Raw genomic sequence first — 24,168 nt, 5'->3', positions numbered from 1 at the left:
ATGAACAGTGTTTGAATATGCTACGTCGAAAAGGAAAGTTGCGTCAGCGACCAAAGGAAACGTGAATTATTGCACAGATAGGTAACGAAAATATTTGGGATAGTAACTTTTTAAAAAAACAAACAAACCACCAACAAAACCCAAATACACGCACACCCCTCATACCGAACTGCACACACAAACTTGAAGCAGCAGCAAGAGTAGGCAAGTGAGGAGGCTAATACTGGTTCTTTAATACACAAAACAGCATGGCCTCTGAACAAAGAAAAGGTGAATCAATAAATCTATGAAGAGCAAAATCATCGCTACACGCATATTACTATAAAAGAAGAGGATTGCATTGAGACTAGGTAAAGAAACAAGCTGACGTTTACCAAAACGAGCACAAACAGCGTACAGGGCATGCAGGAAACAGAAAATGGTAATAGGGTGAAATACATGAAATATTTATCATATTCAGCAATGCACAAAATAGATTATAATCTCAGAAGCAAAGAAATGCGGCGCTTGAAAATGAATGTGTTACATAATGCTATTATTCACAGCGGAGCAAGTGGAGGTGGCGCACAGAGGAAACGTGAAAAGTTGTGCCTGGGTGGCATGTCCTGAGAAAGGTTACTAATACTGTTACCGAGAGTGAGGAGAAGGAAAAAAGAAAACCAACCAAGAAACATGTTTCACAAAGAAAAACAAGGGAAAATGTAGATGACATCTTCCATAACATATGATGAAGGGATAACTGTCTGGTGGGTTGTTTATTTAGAAACCAATCTTTTTTCCAACAAGACTGATTATTATTCAGTCCCTCTAAAGGGGGGGTGGGGGGTGCGCGCGGAAAAAGAGAGAATTATTATTTCCCAATACGTTCGAATACTTGGAGGAAAAACGGTGTTAAATTACTTGAATTCAAACTTTGCGGGCACAATGGAAAACACCAACATTGTATCCCTTGCCGTCCTTCTCTGGAAAGGGTGACACAGTGAACCTGAGCAGTGAGCAAGGCTGACCACTAAAAAGACTCGTGAAGGGTGAGCGTTTCAGCTGGCAGTATGCTGCCTGCAGTGTGATGGGGAGAAAAGGACGTTCAAGATAATTTGAGAAATGCAGAGCTGATTAGAATTAGAGCAGATATTTAGAAATATGATTTGGAACAAGATTTGGGACTAAACCACCCGCGATTACAGGGTATGGCAATAACAAAAAAAACCAGAACAACAACAACAAAAGATTAAAATCTGTTCTAAAATAACTCGCTTTGGTGTTCATAAACCATTCCCTTCATGGTCAAAAAAAGCCCTTAAAATGTCCAGATTAAAACAAAGTGATTAATCTAAAAAGCAGAGACAGTGAATTAAAGGAGCAGGGAGATAACAATCTGATAATACAGGAGCACAGAAGGCCTAATAATGATATTATTACGCACACTAACCAAACACTGACAAACAAATATTCTGTTAATTATATAATCATGCATATGCTTCCTATGCTTGAGATAAATGATAATGGAATATAACTCTCTTCTTGAAACTGCATGTATGTACTAAACCCTATAAACTCCCTACAACATGGATTAATCTAATTCCCATATATCACTTATGCCTGGCAAAGTATTTACTACAGACTTGGAAGGCTCAGCGTGGAACCCTTGCTTTGACTAGAAAGTATGAATTACTGAAGGCTGCTACGTCTTGACGTATAGACAAACCATCAGATATCTCTTATCAATACCAAACTACTTGGAATCAATTCAAGATACAGATATCTGGTTTTACATTTGTCCTATTCCAATTTGCACTTCACTGTGTCAACTTTGATATTAAAATGTTCCACTAGAATAAAGAGATTTATAATAAAAACATATATAAAGAACAGAAGATGAATAGATATTGTCATGGATACATACGCAGGCAATCATTTAAACACGCAGCAATAGTAACATCACATTTTTCATAGCTTCTAGTCAACATACAGCAGACAAATATACGCTTAATAAAGCTTATTAATCCTTAATAAAGTTGTTGCACTGTGTTTATGATACGAACATGCATTTTGCACCAGGTTGTGTTGAAATAAGACAAATACTTAAAAAGTTGGACTGTGTTTTTTCAACCCCCTGGTGAATTAACTCCTGAGTAGCAGTCTCAGTAGCTGAAAAACAAAACAAATTCTCCAGTGTGGCAGGCCGGCCGCCTCGGTGCTTCCTAAGGTCTCTATTCCAATCTTTTCTTGTTCAAAATAAATTAGGAAATACGGGCCCAAATCTTGAGGCTTGGCTTTTGTGCAATGCAAACAGAAATGACCTGGCAGCAAAGCAAAACCAGCATGGCTGTGTATTCTCTTTTATCAGATTTCTTGGGGAGATCAGGCTGATTGGGTTTTATACATACGTACTTCTGACAACTCTGTGGCCATTCGGGCAACTTGTAAGCACCAGCCCATGCTGGAGGGGATGCAGAGCTGTGCAGCGGCAGCAGGACTGCTGGGAAACTCACTTCAGTGGGGATTTGAATGCATTTTCCCCACTGCGAGGGGCGATGCGTGCACGTTTATGGCTAATGGTAACTGCTGGACAGCAAAGCAATGAAAATACCAACCCACGGCTTCCTGAAGGTAAACACCTACGGCTAAAAGGTGGATGGCTTCCCGATGGGCTTGCGCCTAATTGCCACATGGTTAGACAGAAGTGTGTGTGAAGGGGCATGCACCCTACTGCGCAAGCCTCAGTGTAGTCACCGCTGCAGTGCGGATGCAGTCCCCTGGCCCTACAAGTTCTGCACCTCTGAAGTTGTTTTTTCATTCGCCTCTGACTGACTTCCCCTCCATTTTTCCCTGAACAATAGTTGCCTCACACCACTCAAACCCTGTGACCAACCTGCCTGTGGCAATCTCAGCCTATGTACGACCCGAGAATCCGATGCACACTGATGCGAACTGCAGCATTCTGTGACATCCCCCCACGCTGAACTCAAAAGTTGCATACCAACCTAGATTTTTTTGACTGCAACCTGCCCTAGCCTGGATAGGATGCCTGTCAAAAAGCAAAAGTGCTATGAAATGAAATTCATAGCACTGAAAGGCATCGCACACAAGCTGTCGTCCCCTCTCACATTTTGCATGAGCAATTTCTGCTCGTTTGTGTTCTCTCACACACGATGTCCTGAAACAGTTACGTAAAATGAATATTTAACTTACGATAGTCAGCTGTATTGAACTGCACTTAATTGCTTATGAAGTGAAGTAAATTATCCTTACCATATTCGTCAGAGGTGAAAAACCTACATATATGGCTACATGTAGTGCATTCATTAGTTTACAGACCCCAAATCCCTTGGAAAGTATCAGGTACCTACACAGTGTCCCATGGTGCAGCATTTTGTAGTTGGATGTCTCAGCTAGCTTGCAGATATGTAAAATCATATACAAACAGACATCTCCCTATTGATTGCCTCTGTGACGAGGCTCGTTTACTCCTGCAAACGTTTTCTGCAGTGTATTTCAATCATGGAATCTTTTAAAAATAGAGTTGAATCAGAATATGCAAAATGTGGTTTTGGATAAAACAAGTTACTTTTAGCAAACCACTGCACCATTTTACACAAGTCCCTTTCATAGCTCTATGTCTATTTTGACTAAGATGCTTGTACAAACCGAAGGAAATACATACATTTGCTGATATGGCCCCAACAGCCATTTCAGTTTGCCCCTTCGTGCCAAATGAGTCACGGAGCGGCAAAATGCTGGAAGAAAAATATGAAGTAAAACTCAACAAAACTGTTTGGCACGATGAAGTGAAGGGTGAACATGACTGCTAATGAGAATAGAGAGTCTTTCATCTCTGGCTGCCATGAGAAATCCTAGCTGGTTGAAATTCTAATAGACAGGTGTCCACTTTCCCACAAAAGACCACACCAATGAATATTAATGGTTAATCACATAAATTTTACTCTGTACTTAGCTGCACAGGCTCTGCCTGGTACGTGAACACTCTGAATTCACTTCCTAAATGAACATGCATTGCAACTTCCACAAACATTATCTACACATTATTTAATATAAACCAATATTTTTGACGACTATGGATTTCAGAACTACTTCAAATAAAAAGCTTCAACTTCCAAAAAAGTGTTTTGTGGACTGTATCCTCTTCCATCCATAACAGCAGACTAGATCCTTGATGAGTCATGCTTGTAATTTCCATGTGGTAGCTACAGCCAACTGCTTCCACAAAAAAGACCAAATAAAGAAAACGCAATAGAACTTTATATAATAATATTTAATGCAATTAGGCAGCTGGAAGAAAGGAGGAAAGTGGCATTTTAGGATGAGCCAAGTTACCTGTGTCATAAGTGTATGTTCAGCAGCTCACTAATTTCACGGCTTTCTCCCCAGAGGTATAATTTTTAGGCCTATCGTGTGAAGATGTTTAATGTGGAACACTGGACATGGGACATGGGGGAGGTGAAAAAAAGAATGGTTCCTGTTAAACCCCTGATCGCTACAGTGCTAGGTAACTCCTAGTCATGAAATGGACATACAATTGTTACCTAAAGGAAGAGTTAGTGATAAGCAGTTATTTTAGCAATGTGTCTGAATAGAAACTCTATTAATTGAATAGCATGTGAGCCATGATCCCCAGACACATAAATCTGTAGTTTCATTTTTTTTAACTTGTTAAAAGCAATGTTACACCAAGTTATCTCTAAAGTGGTTGCAACCTTGTTGACTAATTCCGCTTCTCTTTCCTTTCCCAAATCCTCTTCCATCACATCCAACAACTGCATTTCTTTCCCGGTCAAGAAAAAAAAAAAAAAAGGATGCTTTTAGGAATACGGAAGTTTCATCCAGCAGTTCTGGGTGAGGATGAATTTCACACAGCCCAAGCAAAGCTGTCCATTATGGTAGAAAACAGTCCGAACCCCTGTGGTTAGCACTACAGAGGATTATTCAAGCATTATTAGCTAGAGCTTAGATGCTCATGCTGTCAAGCTGAAACCACAGTGACTTGTTACATAGAAATACCTAATCAACGGGGACAACCACCTTTTTCTTTTACTTGATAGTATGAAAAAAATCTACTGATAAAAATTGAAAACATGGAAGAATTCTAGTCTGAGGAAATGGTTAGAACTGATTGATGACTTGAACTATGTCAAACTTTCATTATGAAACCCAAAACCACATGAAATGTCCTGTTTCCAGTTTCACTGTTAACTCAGAACTCTGCCCAGGTTCTACTACACTTTTTCTAAGGTTCAAAACCTTTTAAATAACACTGTGCATCTAATTACAGCCAAACTTGACAGAAGTCAATATGCATTGTACATAAAATACATGCAAAATGTGTGGTTTTGGTGTAAAACAAATTGAAAGTTGGTGGTTTAGGCCGAATTTGCTTTTTCTTCTAGGGCTGGTTCCAATCTCAAACTCAGATGATTCCACAATAAGGAAGACTGAATGCACGAGTTTTTCAGTTCTTTTCAGGAAGAAGTACCTGTTAATACACAGGCACTAACATAAAAAAAGGTTTAGCATATACAATGTCACTAACCTTGAAGGTCACTTACACATGCGTCAGGGAATGCTTTCTTTAAATGCAAACACCAGGCAAAAACAAGTCACTCCAAAATGTTACTCTAAGTACCCCATAAATGTTCAATATTAAAAAAAAAAAAACAACCAACAAAAACAAAGAACAGGAAAAAAAAACCCAAAACCAAAAGGGGGGCAAGGGGGGATTAACGAAAATGTATTCAAGTATTTAACGTATCTATTTGCTAAAACAACTACATTTCTAGATATCCTGCTAAGTAGCTCTAACGGAAACAAACTGAGATGGAGAACAGCAGTTGGGAACCCGCTAGATTACAATATTTTTAGGGCAAAATGAGGTTAATATTTATGATAGTTCATTTATACTCATGCAAGCACTAGAAGGGAATGCCTGAGTAAGTGTGTAAAAATTAGTTCCTGTTTTAAACACAAAAACTGGGGGGGAACGTTTGTATTTTACATGAACGTAAGAATAGCTGAGTAAGAAGAAACTGAGGCACGCACATGAAGTTACCTAGCAGAGCTTCAGCTGTGAAAGAAGAAATAACATTCGAAACTAATTATTTTCACAGCATCTGTGTTCATTTCCTTAGGATCTCTTCTATATAATTTGTTTCTGGCAGGTTACACAACAAACTCCTTCCTGTATTAGATTTTTTTTCTTCTTCACAAATGTTAATAAGATGCTCACGAGAAATTTTGAAATATTCTGCTCATGAAAAAGATGCGGTGCGTTCTCTCAACTCATTTTTCTTTATAGGTATACAGATGGAAAATCTCTCTGCACCACATAGGAAAATGTGCTGCTTCAAAGGTGGGTGGAGCCAGGTGAAGATATGCTCCAAATGATCGCAGTCATAGAAAAGTAATGTCCAAATCAAGTTACCCCTGTGTTTCTGAAACACGAGACACCTTCAAATACAAGAATCCCTCAACACGCTGGCATGAATGAACTACACAAAAAAACCTGTCAGCTCACACCTAAGCCTGTGCTTAAACCCCTTTTAAATATTCCTGTGTAAAAAGAGGAAGAAAACACATTTAGCTTTTCTTAATACCAACCGATTGATGCTGTGGGCATATCACAAAGGGTTATTGTATTTTTAGCTTGATTGTGGTCTGGGAAAATCTTTCCATGACCAAAAGAAATATTATGCCCAGTCCATACTGAACTTTTTAATAAAAAGCAATCTGCTTCGTTGTCAAATGATTGAAAGAAATTGAATTAATGCCTTTGGAGGGAACGCCTATATTAAGTATCACAATCACAAGAATGCGTGTATATGCACATATGAATATATATACAGTCACAGTCTACCCTGTTGCTTTAATGTCATAACACTATAGGCCATAAGCAGCTGAAGGCAGAAGTGAACTCACACAATTTAAAATATCATGCTGACACAATTCTAAGGTTAAACGATGTTGTGTAACTTACTGGAAGATTAAATGCTGGCTTCATCATAGGACAGTTTAGCCCTAGAAAAGGAAGGCAGTATAGAAATGCTAGCAGACAAACAAATTAAAAATAGTAAGTTATAAACAGGGGAAAATGAGTTTATGCCACACCAACAAAACCAAAAAGAAACAAAAAACCCCAAACCCAAAAAGCAAAAAAACACAAAGATGCTTGAAAAGCAGTATGCTATGTTAGATGTTTATCTATACATAAGAGACAGGTGTCACAAAAACAAAACAAAAAAATCACGAAGCTAAAGAGAAACTTTAACTCACCAGTTTCCATCTGTTATATCTGAATTCATGCATAATTGATTATCCATGACTGGTAAGTTCTTTTTTTTCACTAGCCTAACAGAGTTTTCTAAACATTATGTGTTAAATCACCACCAAAGTAAAGGGTGTTTGAGAAACCGTAAGGGCAGAATAAAATTTTTTTAATGAAAAATAACATGTCAGTTAATAATAGAGCTGACCTATGTTTAAGAGAGAAATTTTAATCATGTGCATATTAAATATTAATAACCTATTCTGTTATTGTTATAATAAGGTTAAGTAAGCTTCTCCATGCTTAAGGAAAGAGAAAAAGTAGGAATATGTAACAGTGAAAAAAACCACTGAGAAGCAGAGACATAAGGAAAATGTGTCAACAATAAACAAGAGGAAATGAGAAAGAAGGAAAAGATGAAGGTGGAAACTAATCTGTGTGTGTCATTATGACTGCCAGAGTACTGGCAAAGAAGCAGCATCCTTTTATTTCAATTTTAATCATTTCTGAATTTTAATACCCTGCTCCTTTTGTAATTCTCCTGGCATTCCCTATATGCATCCATCCCAGCCAAAACACCAGTGTAAATTAAATGGCACGCAACCACACCACTGATGTAGTTCTCCCAGCAGAACCAACTGAGTGACCAAAAAGCAGAGAAGGTATGACGACTTTGTGTCCCCGTAGACCACTGGCCAATTAAGTGACTTAATGTTCTTCAATTCCTTTAATTTTGAAAAGAAGGGCAGTGGTTAGGTAACCCAGCAATATAGAGCCATTAAAAAAAAATAAAGCAAGCCAGTAGTAATACAATAATCAGTGACCATCAGGGCCTGGAAAAATGAGTTTGCTCTCACTGGCACTAAGGAGCATCACATGATTATTTAATTACAGCTCTAATTTTTGTCTCGTGGATGGCAACATATCAACAATTAATAGGGCAAATAGAGGAGACTGCATTTTTAAAGAGACAGAACCTATATGAAATACAGCTTGGAAATGCAATTTATCAGACAGTATAATGTTTCTTAAGGCATATCTGTCATCATGCTACACATACAAAAAAAATGCTACTGGTTCAATTTTCTTGCACGGTATCTATAAAATTCTTCTGGAATGCTTAGAAAATAAAAACTACATCTATGAGTATCCTAACTGTCGTTTTAAGTGGCAATGCAGAAGTCAGTCTCTCACAGGACATGCAGTTCCAATAAAGTAAGCAGTGGAATCACAAGTTTTGAATATAAAAATATTATTATGAAATTATTACATCCTTATCTTAAAAATATCATTAAAAAATTCTTCAGGAATGGACAAAAGGTTATGGTATTCAGTGAGTCAAGTGAAGAAAAGAAAAAAAGAAAAAGTCAATAAAATACAGTCAATGGGACAGAGATTGATTTTGATTGATTGATTTTACTGTGAGATTTTCTTACAAAGCATACTGAAACTAAGGGCTCAACACCAATGTTGTACCATTCCTGCACGCTACTGCTAGTTAAGAAGTGAAAACCAGAACCCGCAAGAGGACATAAATATGATCGATCGAAAATCTCTGCTCTGAAATGGTTGGATGCGGTTCCATTGTGCCTCGTCCTGCAACGACCGCAGTGCAAAACACGGGGAACTGTGGGAAGTTCAGTATGTGGAGGAGCACTTCTCGCAAGCTGCACAATTATAGGAATCTGCAAATGTATCAAAAGAAAACCTCTATTTTATGCACCTGATCTTTCTTGCAAATGTACTCTCTTTTCCGCAGCAATGTGTGGACCAAGTTACAAACCCCATAAATTTACATTATCCAGAATGTGATTCTGACAATATTCAATATGTGACATGGCAAGCTCCAAATTTCCTCTAAGCACTAAGCTGTACATGTGAATAACCTACCAAACTACTCTTAGATTTTTTTAATCTTACTTCTCAATATAGAACTTAAACGTGTTTTTTTTCATTTGGTATTCTAAAATCTATCCTTTGAACAAGCAAAGAAGCACTGAGTTTGGGCCCTTGCACAGAAAAAAACCCAAACCTCAACAACCCTGCTAAAAGCCAGTTTCAGTATTATTGCAAAAAGAAGTGTAGCAGAAGAAACACTATTACATTGTGCCCCATTCCTCCCCAAAATTCTGTAAAATTAAGTTGTTTTCATTGAAGACATGAACATTCTGGATTGGAGATCTTAATCTATAATCTTAAAAAGAAAGCTGGCAAGCAAGAGCTTGTATGTAAAATTATATATCATTCTTTTTATGCACTGGTTACTATACAGATAACATGTCTCACAAAGACTGTAATTAAATGTCTAGTGCAGAACTAACACCAAAAAGCATACAGTATTATTATATTACAATGAACTCTTAGAAGCTAAAACTGTCATTTTTTAAGTTTTAAGATGCCTTTAATTATTCTTGAGACTTCTTACATTTATCAAGGAGGCCCACCTATGATGAGACGTGTTAATGATTTAAAAATCTTTCTAATATGGCTCTCCACAAAAATATTAATTTAATCTTTGATTATAAACATTTTAAAACTCACTCTGCAATTTCTCTCCACTTTGTTTTTTGCCTTTGGTCTTTCTGTGAGTTTGTGCACACACAGACTCTCTCTCCCCTCCTCTCTGTCTGTCTTTTATTCAATGCATTGCAATTGGGAATACAGGGCATGTATGATATTTAGAATTTTTCTCCTGCTCATTGAAAACGTTTTTGATTACTTGGCTGTTACAAACAGAGATATATTCTAAGCGCAGTAACTGAAAAGGAAATATCTTTGCTGTACCTTTGCATGTGGGTTTGAGTTTAGAGCAGCAATGCTTTGCACTTGTGCTGTACCATGCTTTCTGCTTTAGGACTGAGTTACAAATATAAAGAAATATTTAATCCTTCGGTGTTCTATGAAACATATATATATATATTAGTAATTTTATATGTGGATAAATAAGCCAGGGGCATATTGAGGCTGCATTTATAGAGGGACTGTGTGCTGCAGCTTCCTTTTCTTTCATATGAAGTTGTGAGTGCTAGGTATTTTCAAAATCAGGGTTACGGCATTAAGGATTGCAAATGTGGCGCGGTCAGTTTTTTACCCAAGATCACACATTTTTGTCAGGGCTCAACCAGAACCAAGAGTCCAGACACCAGAAAAGATTACGAGACAATCCTCCAGGCATACACGATCTGAGTGCACCACCACTTCTTCTAGTGAGCAGCAAGTGGGACGACACACAAATGATTGCTGCTGGCCAAATAAATCCTGTCAGAGCAGGATCCTGGGAAGATGAGATGCACTCGAGGTTTAAAGCACCTCCCTCATCTCCTCAGGTCATATCATGTCACACTGTGCCAAGGGAAAGAGATAGAGCAGATAGTCGCTGGGAGTTACGCAAGGCCAACACAGCCGATAGACAGACGTGGCCCATCCTGATGTTCTGCGCCCAGGTGCAGCTGGGGTGACTGAGGTCCATCGGCAGGCGAGCAGATGCTTCTTGCCGATCCAACCCGCAGTTCACGACAGAAAAGCACAAGCTGGCGAGAGTTAACTCCTGGGAACCTACAGCTGTGGAGACCTGTTTTCAGTGATGCCTTACCACAGCTCAGAGAACCTAGCTCAGGCTCTGGTGAAAGGGAGCCTCCTTACAGCCTGTCCTAATCCCAGCATACACAAATGCACACAGTCTCACAGGAAAATTGAGCTCCGAAGAGATCGCTGCGTACTGGTGTCCTAAATAAATGCTGAAAGGTGACCTTGGCATAAACAGAGTGGTAGCGTGTCCCTCCGCCTGTCTGAACACCTAACGCTCATCCCTTACAAGAACTGTAAAAACGAAGGTCTACCAACCTCGGCAGAGATACACCAGTGTGCATGGGAGGAAAGTCAGGCCCAGCAAGTTTAAAAGGAGATATTTACAATTCAGATGGTCCCTGAGGTGTGTTACTATGCTCTACTCCTGTACTCTACTATTACTATGCCGTTCCTACTACACTGCACCAGATTACGCAGATTGAGTAGATTACAGCTGGTGCAGGGCACAAGGACCAGAGCAGAACACATGACCAAGATCAGTACCGGTAAATCTCTTTAAAATTAATCTCTGTCATGACTTACACCTACTGAGAGCAATGCAGTGCAGAAACCATTAGGAAGTCGACATTTGCAGAGCATCAAAATGGACATCAATTAAGTAATGAAGCGTTGGTGATAACTGTGGTAAACGTAGATGCCACAGGATGGCAAATGTTGGAAAATACCTGCATTTTTTAAGGGAACATGATAGTATACCCTTTTTGAAGTGACACAAGTTGTGATGAGGGCTGTTGAGAGTTCATGATGCTGCTCACATGGAAACTGACATACAAGCTAACTTAATGTTAAGTATAATAATTTCAGAATCTGAGGAAAAAATGGGCCTCCCAGGTAGAGGTTATTAATGGAATCTTCCGACGGAGAATTTAGGGAAGCTTTCTGCAAACTGTAGGCTATTCTGACTGCAGCTATCTTCAGTTCAAAAGCCAGCTACTTAGATGCATTAGTCCAAGATTACAAGTAACATCAATAGCGTTTTCTGACACAGACTTTTATAAAGTTGCAAAATTTCCGTAAAACAAGCAATAAGAACTGGAAGTTACTCTTTAACCATCAAACTGTTTTACTTTTTTTTTTTTTTTTTTTTTTTTTTTAGAATCAGTAGCAACTTTGTGACAACCAAAGTTTAAAAAATGCACTTGATTGCATAGTGACAGATTTGCAGAACATTTTTCATCACACACACATATGTGCTTTCAGTTATTAATAAAATGCTTCTGCCCTTAATCTGCCATTGCCTGAATATACAATTTCAGTGACTTGGATAGACAAATACTGTTAAGGAATTCTGTTTTCCCTGTTTGAGATGCAATTCAAATACACCAAGTAAAACTGAATGCTATGTCTTTAAAACTGGCTTCTGCATGCCACAGAAAGGAATACCGAATCACTTTTCTATTAGGTTCCTCTTGGAGTGGAATGATAACAAAACTTTCTCTTCTTCTCACCCCCCCATTCCTTTTTTCCTCATTTTAAACAGGGAAGAGCCAGCTGCCCTGGATAACACCACAGGTAGATATTAAAATGGAGACAGTCATTATTTAGTGGCGACAGGAATACAAATACATGCACTAACCTATAAACTGGTGTTTACTTCAGGAAAGTAAGTCATATTTTTCCTCTGATTGCCGTGCTGTCAGTTTAATGCAGCGTAAATAAACAGTAGGTGCATGATAGCTTTAAGTAGAAAGTGTTCATTCCACAAGAGGAACAGATTACTGAATCCTGATGCTTATAATGGCAAAAGCAGAACTTCCATTTTACCTGAAAATATAGCCCCCCACGTGAAGAGACTTGTGGCTTTTCTATTAAATTAATTTGTCAGAATTCTATGAAAAATACTACGTACTCAAAGAACTTTACCAAAAACATTCATTTTTGCAGCCCTCCACTTGAACCATTTGAAAAAAAAACAAAAGCCAATCACTCCTCTGTAATTTCATCATCCCATCGCTCTAAATGAAAGCTTTATATAATCAACCTAATATAACAGAAAATAAAATGATATATAGAATTGCCTATACTTTGAGTTATTTTGTTCTTATAAATATATTCCCTGACTGAAAGTAAAAAAAATCCCCTTTGGAAAAAGCAATGATTTCAGAGAAGATTGTATATACACTCTACATCTATTAACATAAATTATAAGAAAGTAAAATGTTCCAGATGTGTTTAAACTGTTGTAGAAGGAAAGTTTGTGGCTTCACTGGATATATATTAAATATACCTAGAGAGAGCAATGGCAGTTATATACAAGAAGGCAATATAATGCTTCAGTAGTATCTATGGTAAAATAGCGTAGTTCCTAGAAATATGACTGAAACGTTTCAGAAATCCTATTTCCTACATTTCTAATCCAGAAATCTACTTTTAACATATTTCTTCTATATATTGTAAAGTATTTTATTAATAAAATAATCTCCTATATTTTTCCCCCCAAAATACAGCTGGAAACCTTAAGAAGGACTTCAAATTCATCTGATGATGTCTAGAGTAAAAAAACAGGTGACAATAAAAACAGGTGACAACACTTCCAAAAACTGAGTGGTTGATACAATTAAAAGATTTGGAGGTTTTTTTCCCTAAGAACACCAGACTTCAGCTGATCATCATCTAAAGGGCAGTCACACACATTTAAACCCTTCCCTGTCCCAAACCCGAAACGTGGGATGAGTTAGTGCTTATTCAGGACTTTCCTACCCTGCAGAGGTTTTTGCACGGGAGGGGTGGCCGTGCCCGCAGTGCGGGCAGGACTGAGGGTGGCGGTGGCTGTGGGATGCTGGCAGGGCTGCAGGCAGGGCTGCAGGCAGGGCTGCAGGCAGGGCTGGTGCTGCCTGCCCTGCCTTGGGAGGCTCGGCGAGAGGGCAGGTGCTCATCAGCTGACCTGCTGGGCCTAGGCTGCAAACCCCAAAGGTGCCCTGCTCGTGCACAAGCTCGGGCTGTCGTGACAGACCCTCTGCGTCTCATCCTGCCAAAGCACCGTGTCCCAGCAGCGAGTCAGAGATGGACTTGCCTGCCTTCACAGTGCTTTCTCAGGAGTGTGCAGCAGTAGGTTGGGACTCACGTGTATCACTAAAATAACAGGAGAGGAGAAACTGCGAGAGCTACTTTCCTATTTGAAGTATTAAGAACAAAGAATATAAAAAGGAAACGGCCAGTTTTTCAAAGTGTACGCACAACCAGCATTCCATTTAAATGTTTTTTGTTCCAGTCAACTCTTTTGCATACAAAGGGCTTATTTATTACATATTTGAACTTGTGGGAAAAGGGAAGGAACGCACTGATTCCTGAAATAACTCTACAGTCTTTTTGGAGACTTCACTCTTCTGTGCTCTTGTCCTACTCAGAAGAGTTTTATTCCAGGGATGCAGGAATTCCTTGGAGTCAGTTGTTTCTTTTCCACTAGCTGTTTGCATTCAAGTGTGGGCACACATAGCATACTAGCCAGTGTTTTTAATTTCTCCTCTGTTACCTTATTATGTGTGTGTGTGCTATCTGCTCAGACGCATGCTTATACATGAACACATTGCACTTGCTGCCTGCTTGTTTTGTTACCTACTCCACGTTATTACACATTTCTGTGCAAACCATTGCTTCGACTTGAAAAGCAAGGTAATACCAGTAACAATCTCACAGAGAAAATGAATGAGAAAATGAGCGTAGTACAAAATTGCTAAAGAGCATATAGGAATACGGGATTGAGAAGAGCACTCTCAAATTCTACAAACAGCGCTGCACAGTAATTAGAAGATAGAAATTGCAGAGAACATCCTACATTCACGTCTTTACGCTTACTGTTTCAAGTTGTTTTTGAATAGTGCGCCTGATTTGACACATTTCTATCTGGTGATTGTGTTAAATGCTTGAAGAGATAGTGAAATATCCAAGCATTCCTTGTGCTAACTACAGCTGAAATTTTACACTTATTGTAACCTTTTCTAACAATGTGAGAAAAACAGAGTAAATATATTAAATTTGTTTCACAACAGATGCTTAGGTTGTTAATATTTAAGATGCCTATTCATGCTATTCCTGTCTGCACATTTGTCAAAAATGTAAGCTTGAATGCTAATGTTTGCCAGCAGACTACAGCAGACAAATATATGAATGCACTGTGCCGAAATAATATAAAGTAGAAGTAAGGGACGGCCGCTAACTCCCACCCAAGTAGCAGGGACCGGAGGGAAAGGGGCACTACGGGCTCGTACGCCCGGGAGTCTCTGCGTCTGAATTTGTGAATTCTTCTCACAGAAGCGCTGCGCTCGGTGGGACCGGCGGCAGCCCGCGGAGAGCCTGCCTCAGCTTAAACTCATCGCAGCTCAGGAGCTGGTGCGAAGTGTCGCATCCAACTTGGTCTAAGCGAAGTTTCTCTCGCGGTCCGGGAAGCCCGAGGCTGGCGGAGGGAAACTCCGGCCCGGGCAGGTGCCCGTCAGGAGCGCTCCCCCGGGCAGCCGGCGCAGCCGGCGACAAAAGGACGGCGGTTTGAGGAAAACCTCGGGCGGCGGGTGTGGAGACGGAGCGGAAAAATCAAAAATAAAATCCCGGAGCACAGAGGCGAGTTCCTGGCACCGCTCCCCGCGGCAGCGGCGGGTCGTGCCGCGGGCGGCCGGGGGGGACGTGCCACCCACCGCCACGGGCGCGCCCCCGGCGGGGCGATCCGCGCCCGCCCGCGCAGCCCCCGCGCCCCCAGCCGCGGAAGCGCCACCCCGCGACCCCCTTCCCGCACCCGCCCCGAGCCGCCGCTTCGCCCCGCGCCCCCCGCCGTCGGGGGTGCTGCCGCCCCGCCGCCCCGCGCCCGCCGCTGCCGGGAGGCGCGCGGGGCCGGGGAAGAAGTTTGCCAAACTTTCCGGGGTTTCGGCTCTCCCCCGGCCCCCGCTCCCCCCGCTCCCCCCCGCGTCGGCGGCGGGCGAGGCGGCGGCGGGCAGGGGAGCGGAGCGGGCCCGGCGGCCGCCCGCGGCGCGGCGGCAGGTGTGAGCCCGTGGCGGCCGGGAGGCTCCGGCAGCGGCAGCGCCAAGCGGAGCCCCCCGCCCCGCGCCTCCCCCCCGCCCGCCCGGGTCGGCACCGCCGGCCGCGGTAAATCACGGCGGCGGGTGCCCCCGGCACGGCCCCGTCCCCCCCCGTCCCCGAGGAGCGACGCCGAAGGAGCGGGACCGACTCACTCATGGGAGCGCGGCGGGCGAGGCCGGCGACACCTCCGGCTTCCGAGGCGCCGGCGAAGTTAATTGCACTGAAGTTCAAGTTGTCTTTTCACCCATCAGGAGTGGGCGTTTAAAGGAAGGAGAGCGAGGAGGAGGAGGGGGAGGGGGGAGAGTCTCTCTCGCTCTCGCTAGCTCTCGCACACACACACAGACACACACAGACACACACACACCCGCCCGCTCGGCTCCGCTCCCGAGCTGCCTCAGCAAGGAGGAGCCCGGACGGAAAACACCCGGGCAGCAAGGTACCGGCGTGGGGCAGCCCTGCCGCTGGCTGGCCGTGTGCGTGTGCGTGTGCGTGTGCCTGTGTGTGTGTGCGCGTGTGTGTGCGCGGGTGTGTGTCTGCGCCCCCCCCGCCCGCTGCCGCGTACGGCCCTTTCGGGCGGGGAGGTGCGCGCTGCCCCCGGGGAGGGGGCGGCGGTGCCGTCGGGGCAGCGCGGCGGCGGAGGCCGCGGGGGGGCCGGGGGGGGGGCGCCGCCGCCTGCTCCGCGCCTGCTGCCTCCCGCCTGCGCGGCGGCGGGGGGCTGCGGGACACACGCACAGGCACACACACACAGACACACACCCCGAGCGGCGGCTGCGTGTGCGCCTGTGTGTGTGCGTGTGTGTGTGCGCGCGTGTGTGCGCGTCGTCCCCGCCCGCTGCCGGCCCCCGGCCCCGCGTGGCGGTGGGGCTGACTTGGTGGCACTGCCGGGGTGGGGGTGTGTGCGTGTGCGCGCCCCCCCTGCCGCCCCCCCTGCCCTGCGAGAGGGGCCTGAGCCCTCCTCCGCCCTCGCGTTTCATTCCCCGCGCACGGCGCGCCCGGCCCCCTCCCCGCTGCCCCGCGGGCCCCCTCCCCGCATCCTTCCCCCGCTCCTTTATGTCCACACCTGCCCCCCGCCCCCGCCGCTGCTCCCCGCGCCCCGGCGCGGGCCCCGCTCGGGCGGGCAGCGCCCCGCGGCCGCCGGCCATTAGAGGCGGCTGAGGCCGAAGCTCCGCGACCGCGCCGGCGGCCTCGGCGGGACGGGGATGCCCGGGGCGAGGGCGGCATCCCCGGGGGTCGCCGCCCGCCGCTGCCCCGGCGGGGCCGTGTCCCACCGCGCATCACCGGCGGCTCGCGCGCCGGTGGCACCACGTGCTCCGCAGTAACGCGGGCTGAGAATTGCCTTTATTCGTGTTAACTTCTCCTTGGGGAGGGACTTGTTCTCTCCTCTTTTGTTTTTAAGCCCTTTCCCATCCTCGCCGGTACAGGGTATGGAAGTGCAGTTCCCGGAGAGTGAACCTGGCGATGGAGCGCAGCTCTCCCCGAAACCTGAGGCTGTTTCGCTCCCTAGGAGACTGAGAAGAGGGGACCCTGGATGTCAGCCCAATCTCCGGGTTTTGTTTGCCTTGATTTGAGGCAGATTTCCTCATTCAGCTCTGGGAACTGACAGGTACTATTCCTGCAGGTGCTTTTGCATGTCTGGGAAACAAGACCAAGACCTTGAGGTCCATACCTCAGTGCTTTTCCTAGTTAACCAGTGGTACGCCCTTCCACTAATTGCTTTTAGAAAGTGCAACCTTGTAGCACAGTTATTGAATAATCATTAATCCGTGGAGGATACACAAGCCCAAAGGTTAATAATAGGAATAACAATTAATAATATTGACCTTGCCAGTGGGGAGAGTATTTTTGTTATAGTTATTAACAGGCACTCCTATTTATACTATATACGGTGGTGTAAATTTGGACCCCATATGCTGAGTGCCGAATTACTGCAGCAACACCAGAAATTAATTTACCCCATTATCTCCATGTTATCAGGCCTCTGACTTTTTCTCCCTTTAAAATGTATCATCCACTACTCTCATTTTAAATAGAAATGCTAAGTCTTTAATCAATTGTGACATTTCCACTAGAAAATAACATCGAGCTCTCTTATACAGATAAAAAATTATTTGCCTGCAGATGATTTGTTGTAGCGCTTTGGACCGGTTCATTTCTCAGAGAGGACTTAGCTTTTTATGGTCTTTAGGTACCACAGGGCAATAAACAGAAAGTCAGTACAAACGGGGCATTCTCACTTTTATAGGTCCAACTATCCGCACCCTAGAGCTGCCTCCTCACATAGCTACTGAGACTGACTGACTGACTCACCAGCATCCTTCTGTTGTCAAAGACCCATCTCCTTTATTTGTATCTTCTGACTAGCTGGTCAGTAAGTCCTAATAATAATCATGTTTCACGTCTCAGAAATCTAATAATCAAGTTACTCATTCTCATAAATTGCAGCTAAGCTATTTGTGTTAGTCACATTTTATTCCCACTTTAAAGGCAGGGAAACTGAAACAGGAAAATTAACACATTTGCCTGAGGCCACACATGGATTTAAGAGTAGATCCAGGACTGGAACTGAATTTAGACCAAGCTCCCTCTTAAAGATGCTCAAGTTCAATATGGAAAAGGCTTCTTAAAAAAAAAAAAAAAAAAAAGTAACATAAACCTTACTTTTTGTCAGTTTTGTATATTAGTCAAAATACACATCCCTTTTTTTAGATCACATTTCCTTTCCTAAAGATGAGATTTATCCAGCTTTTTTAAAAGTGTGGTGATACCTTTCAACTACATAGGGCCGTTTACTCTGGAAACAAGAAACATTTAATATGAGATTGTGAGCTGTAACAGGAACAGAATTGCTCATTATTAGGTTACTGTAAACAGTGTTTGCTGGATGTTATGTAGTTCCAGGCCAACAAAATATAATGAGCAGTCCATCATTAGTATAGATAAGGTGCTGTTGCTTACTTCGTGTGCTTCTGTTTTCACCATCATGCTCCTTCAGTGCTTTTGGTATCAAAATACTTAGCATGGGTCTAAACACTGAAAAACGTACGGGGCAACCACATACTGCTGCTGAGAGTTATGATTGATACCATTAAGCAGAGAGTTTTACCAAGCTGTGTCACTCAGATCAATGAAACAAGATGTATATTGCTGGACTTGTAGCTGTGGCATGTCATCAAAGCGATGTTATGGTATGACTGAGCGCAGGTGGCATGCCTAAAAAGCAGGTGTACAATATAAATTTCCTATTACTGACACGTAGATACTTCCTCTTCCGCAATGTCCACCCCCAGATGCTTGCTTGCCCAACCTTCTACAGGAACTACAGAAAGTCCTGCTCATCCTGCTCATCCCTGATGGCTGGAATTGTACAGTCAAAACCCTATACAGAATAAATGTTCACATATTTTTTTATGTATTTATGCTGACAGCTCCATTTTGAGCATTTTTAGAGTCCTGATTTGAGGGAAGTGGGTGCAAATCTTATTCAAATAGTCATTCTCCAATACCATTAGCATTACCTGCCAAAAATGAAAGTGCCATATGAATCACAGTGAGCCACTCATGAATTTGTGGATTAGAGCCTGCCAAGGAGCACCAGAAATCCACATGATTTCAAAGTGCTATGAGTTTTAGGGATTTGCACAACTTGTAAAAGTACATTTATCCAGGAACCATCTTATGGATGACCCATCCTATAAGGACTACAGACATAGCCAATTCAAGTGAACGACAATATTAACTGAAAATACTTCTGTTCAAATCTTTCTCTTTCAAGTGAGGTAGTGAAAGTTGTGGTTCTGCTAATTGAAACTGTCAGAGGCCCTTCCTGAGGTGCCCCTTACTGAAGTGCTGCTGTGACATAGAGATGTGGAAATACGCCTTTGTGTGAGAAGAGCTATCAGATCCTCTGGGAAATATCACAGATGCTTTCCAGTTCCTTTCAGACATGTAAATATCTTTATCTTTAGACAGGAGTAGAGAGGGGTGGGAAGTGCAGCGAGGAGTGGAGTGGGGTTAAAAGCACCCACATAAATCCAGGAACCAGATAAATACCTGTGGGGTTTTTTTTCTGTATCTGATATTAGCTGGGGCTTGAAATGAAATGTTCATTATTAAGAAGAAATGCTGCATGGACGTGTGCATACTTGAGAGTTATGTTGACCCATGGTTGATAGAGAAGGCCATCTTCTGCCTGAAATTACAGATGGCCAGCAGAGCTTTCAGTAACGCTCAGAACGCTTAGGTCATTCTCCAGTAATATGTATCTAACCAAGTATGGTTTATTTCCAGCTTGTATATGGCTAATGCTGTAGCAGTGAAAAACACTACATGTTTCTTCTTATGATTGCTTGCCTTCTTCATGGTTTGCTTTAAGCTAAGCACATCAGAAACTGAAAATAACATTTGCGTCTTTTTTTCCCTCTTAACATATAAAAACAGCAGCCTAAGTTTTGTAATCTATTTTTATGTTAGTACTTGTGAAACATAGCAAAAAAACCTGCTTACCAGCACGGGCTACACAGAGCTGTCTCAGCACCTTGATGAAATGTTAAGACTTGGTTTGAATAACTATATTCCAACAGGTATTAGTGTTATCTGTCAGATGAAAATGACGCTGAACGACTACAACGAGGCTGGAGTGGCTTTCTGTGCATGTTTTAAATGCAAGTGGCCATTACCACAGTGGTACCATAATGGTGGCTCAGTGGAAGACACTCGGATAACTTTTTCGGAATGTGGCTGCTACTTTCACTGCATTTCTGTAGTCTTTTGATTATTCTACTCTTTGTTGGTTAGACACCAATCTCCTGAGCTTAGGCCTATGCCACCTCACTACCTGAATGTTTTTCCTGAAAATGTGTTGACTGAAATGTGCATCATGTCAATAGTAACGAATTCATCTGTCTGTCTCCACACTGGCTTAAGTTTCTTCCAGTCATTCATTAAAGGTTCATGTTTACAGGCCCTGATGCTACACAGTACCTCAGTCCATTCAGCTTCTCTCCAAGGTGACAACTATTTTCTGCTCCACATCTCTGTTACAGGGCATCTTTTGATTACCTAAAATTGTAAGCTGCACCCTGTACGTTTCCTTAAAACATCTGCTTTACGGAAGAGAAGATCAACTTGTTGCAGGTTCATCAGTGACATCAGGCTCACTTCTCTTTTGCCTGACTGCCCTCTCCATCTTCTTTCAGTCTAAATTCATAACTTTTGAAAGGATTGAAGGAGTTGTTTTATTATTTGTGTGAACCACTTTTCCTGCACATTGTCTGTTCTGCTTTTCTCCTTCCTCTTGGTGTCTGGTTCGCCTTGGCTGCTTTTAAAAATTCTGTTGCCTCTAGTGAGGGACTGCCAGATTAAACCAGTGAAGAGAAACCAGGTGACTGTCTACTTTCACAAATATAGGTTGTGTATAATAAATTCAGGTTTTACATCTATGCAAATTAAAATCATCATATGATTCTGACTACATGCATTTTTTATCAAATATGGCATATATTTCACAAATTATATTTAACTTATAGTCATGTTGCTATTCTGAATACCTAACTAGGAGTTACAAGGTGTGCCACTAGATCTTAGTAAATGGGCTTATGTAAACAAGAAATAAGAGAAAATCACCTTTTTTTCTTGTATTCCTGCTAAGTGCGGTGGAAAGGCTTTTCCTGCTATTACATATAGAGAGAATATAAGCACCTCACCACTGAGTTGCTTACAGACACAAGTACCTCTTGTTATTAGAAGTGTAGAGATTTTGTAAAAGCCTCTGCAGAACATGCCCAGAATAAGGAAGTTTTAAAGCAATGTGTCTTTGGTCTGTAGTCTACCATATCTAGTTAGTAAGGCCTTCCACTAATGCTTCTGTATGGAGTGCAAGACATTAGTCACAATGTCAAACCAAACATTTTACTTACGCAAAATTATATCTTCACCTTAGGAATATTGTGAAGTGAGAACAGGATTTAGCACAATTCTTCCTTCGGGGTTTATTGACAGACAGGGCAGTTTTAGTTTAAAGCCCTAAGCCCTGCAATATGATTCCCAGCCATAGGTGCACCACACTTTGAATAATCAATCTGTCAGCTGAGCTATGACAAGGATTATGCTGTGAAGGTAACAACTCAATATTTTCAACGTTAAGTGTCCTCACTAACTGCTGCTGGTTGGCCGGGTTTTTTTTCATAAATAAAAATAAATTTTGGTGAGCGCAAAGATGTCTCTGTCAGTACTTGCATTTTGGTCAATAAGAGGGTCTGGATGGTGTGAAGAGTGGGGCTTGGGTAGAATTCAAGCATGTGAAAAAACAGGTGTGATTCCGAAAACCTCTGCCGAGCAGTTGCCTAAACCTCAAAGAACTACGTTTGCCTCTCATGATTCATGCCTTGGATTAATTCCTTTTCCACCTGGGACTCCTGAGCTCATGCGCAAGTCCTCTGGACCCCAGGACTGTGACATTCCTCCACCCAAGTGTCCCGGTTGGCTTGACCTCCTGGCCGTTCCTGGAGCATGCCACAGACTGGTTCCTTGACAAAGTGCAGCAGGGTCACAATGGGAATGATGGCACCTACTCCCAGGACATTTTTGAGGGGGGTGTTGTGTGTATTCTGCAACAATTTAACAGAGCGAAGACAGAAATAATCCCAAGAAAACTCGGTGTGTGCCCCAGCCCTGGGAATAACCTAAACATTAGATTATGATCTAAGGAATCTTGAATTTGTTTGTGCTCAAGGGCACTGTTTCAGCAGAAGGGTCGAGACAGCCTTTTCTAAAATAACCATCAGCCTGATGGTCAGAGCCCTCCCTGGGGTGAGAGGAGTTGTGAATTGGGGCCTTTCAGGGCATGAGAGATGAATCCCATGATTGCCTGAGTGCTCTAATCACAGAGTCGTTATATTGAGGGAGATGGGAAGCTGGCTTCTCCTCCAGCTATGTTTTAATAAAACATAAGTTTTGAAGGAAAGATCACAGGAACCTATTTTCATAAAAAGAATCAGGGTGTAGATGCTGAGTGGATGGAGGCATCTCTCAGGACAGCCCTGGATAGAGCCCTGTCTTTAGAGGTAACCCTCAGGTAAAGCCCTGGCTTTAAAGGGAGGCAGGATTTTAGGTATGGGATAAACCTCATTTTTTCCCTGGTTAATTCCAGTCATCTTATGTCGAGGTCAAGGCATGCTGTCCAGGCCACCCAGGTGCCTCCATGTACGACGCAGGAAGTCGCGCTTGTAAAACATGATGCTGAATACCTGGTGGGGGACCATGGGCCAAAAAGTTCAATGTTGGAGCACCAAAGGTTTTTGGAGTGCCAGAATCCTTTATAGGATTAGGCCATAAAGCATATAAATCAGTATCTTTATTCATAACAGGTGATTTCATATTAACACCAATACTTAGCATCTGCTCACAACTGCTCTTTTCAGTAGAGTTTCTAGTCCATTTTTATTTTGTATCACAAAGGACAGCACAGGAAAACTGTTGGATTGCATATTATTTATAATGAAAATTCTCAGTGTGTTTCCCACTAGAAGCTGTAATGGTAGCATGGCTAGACACTTATATTGATTTGAGTCCTGTGAGATACAAGGTTGGAATTATATTTTTATGGAATTTAACTAAATTAAAATTAAAATACATACTAAAATTTTGACCTGTTTTAGGAAAAGTATAGTGATATTCAAAGATGCTTATTTCTCCTTTAAAATTAAATTCATTTTACCTACTTGTAGACTTCCAAAATCAAGGGACAATGTATTCCTCCAAAAAGGTAACAACGTGCCAGCAGTCCAGTGCAGAGATTTCCCCTGCCGTGGTGTGACTGACTGCTTTTGCCACATGCAGGATGCATGGGCACAGTTCAGACAGACTGTCCCATGGATGTTTCCTTCCCCAAACCTGCTTGATACAACTGAAGAGGAGGTTACAAAGCTGCCCTGGAACCCTTCCACTTGTGATCTGCATCCTACAATAAGGAATATTCTAAATATCATGGGCTTTCCCTAGCTAACAAGCTGGTTATTCTGGCTATGCATGAAGATACAGATTTGGGTCTTAATTAACATCTGTAGTTTAATCAAACCATTTACGATCCTGAGAAATCTGAACTGTAGACTTTCTGGTTTTTCTGATGACAGACAAATACCATAAACAAAAAGGGACTAAAATAATGGTTTAGTACGTAAACTGCTTGCACCAGCTATGGCTGTGGTAGCTTTTGTGGAAAACTGGCAATTCCAAAGACCGTCCTTCCCGGTGTTTGACAAAGATTTCAAAGATAATAGGCATGAGAATAATACATTAGG

At 42.5% G+C, this 24,168-nt stretch overlaps 1 protein-coding gene and 1 long non-coding RNA gene across 5 annotated transcripts in view; one reads left to right on the top strand and one right to left on the bottom strand.

Moving 5' to 3' along the window:
• The window catches only part of SATB1 (SATB homeobox 1), a 95,183-nt gene extending 79,027 nt beyond the window's left edge, over positions 1–16,156 (bottom strand). For 2 of the 3 annotated variants that reach the window (XM_055707933.1, XM_055707937.1), the window contains exon 1: positions 16,024–16,156. The gene's annotated coding sequence lies outside the window, so the exon portion shown is untranslated. The remainder of the gene's footprint in view (positions 1–16,023) is intronic. The other variant, XM_055707934.1, reaches the window with a different exon arrangement.
• Positions 16,157–16,171: 15 nt separating this feature from the next.
• LOC129735898 (uncharacterized) lies at positions 16,172–21,233 on the top strand. 2 transcript variants are annotated; one of them, XR_008731839.1, is made up of 3 exons: positions 16,172–16,307; positions 17,293–17,474; positions 18,114–21,233. It is a non-coding gene; the product is annotated as an uncharacterized LOC129735898 (long non-coding RNA). The 2 variants fall into 2 exon arrangements; XR_008731838.1 differs by having other exon boundaries at positions 17,293–21,233.
• The last annotated feature ends 2,935 nt before the right edge of the window (positions 21,234–24,168 follow it).

The sequence above is a fragment of the Falco cherrug genome, chromosome 4 (genome assembly GCF_023634085.1).
Source record: "Falco cherrug isolate bFalChe1 chromosome 4, bFalChe1.pri, whole genome shotgun sequence".
Classification (NCBI taxonomy): domain Eukaryota; kingdom Metazoa; phylum Chordata; class Aves; order Falconiformes; family Falconidae; genus Falco; species Falco cherrug.
The sequence above is the reverse complement of the archived record's forward strand: the minus strand, read 5'-3'. Positions and strand labels throughout refer to the sequence as shown.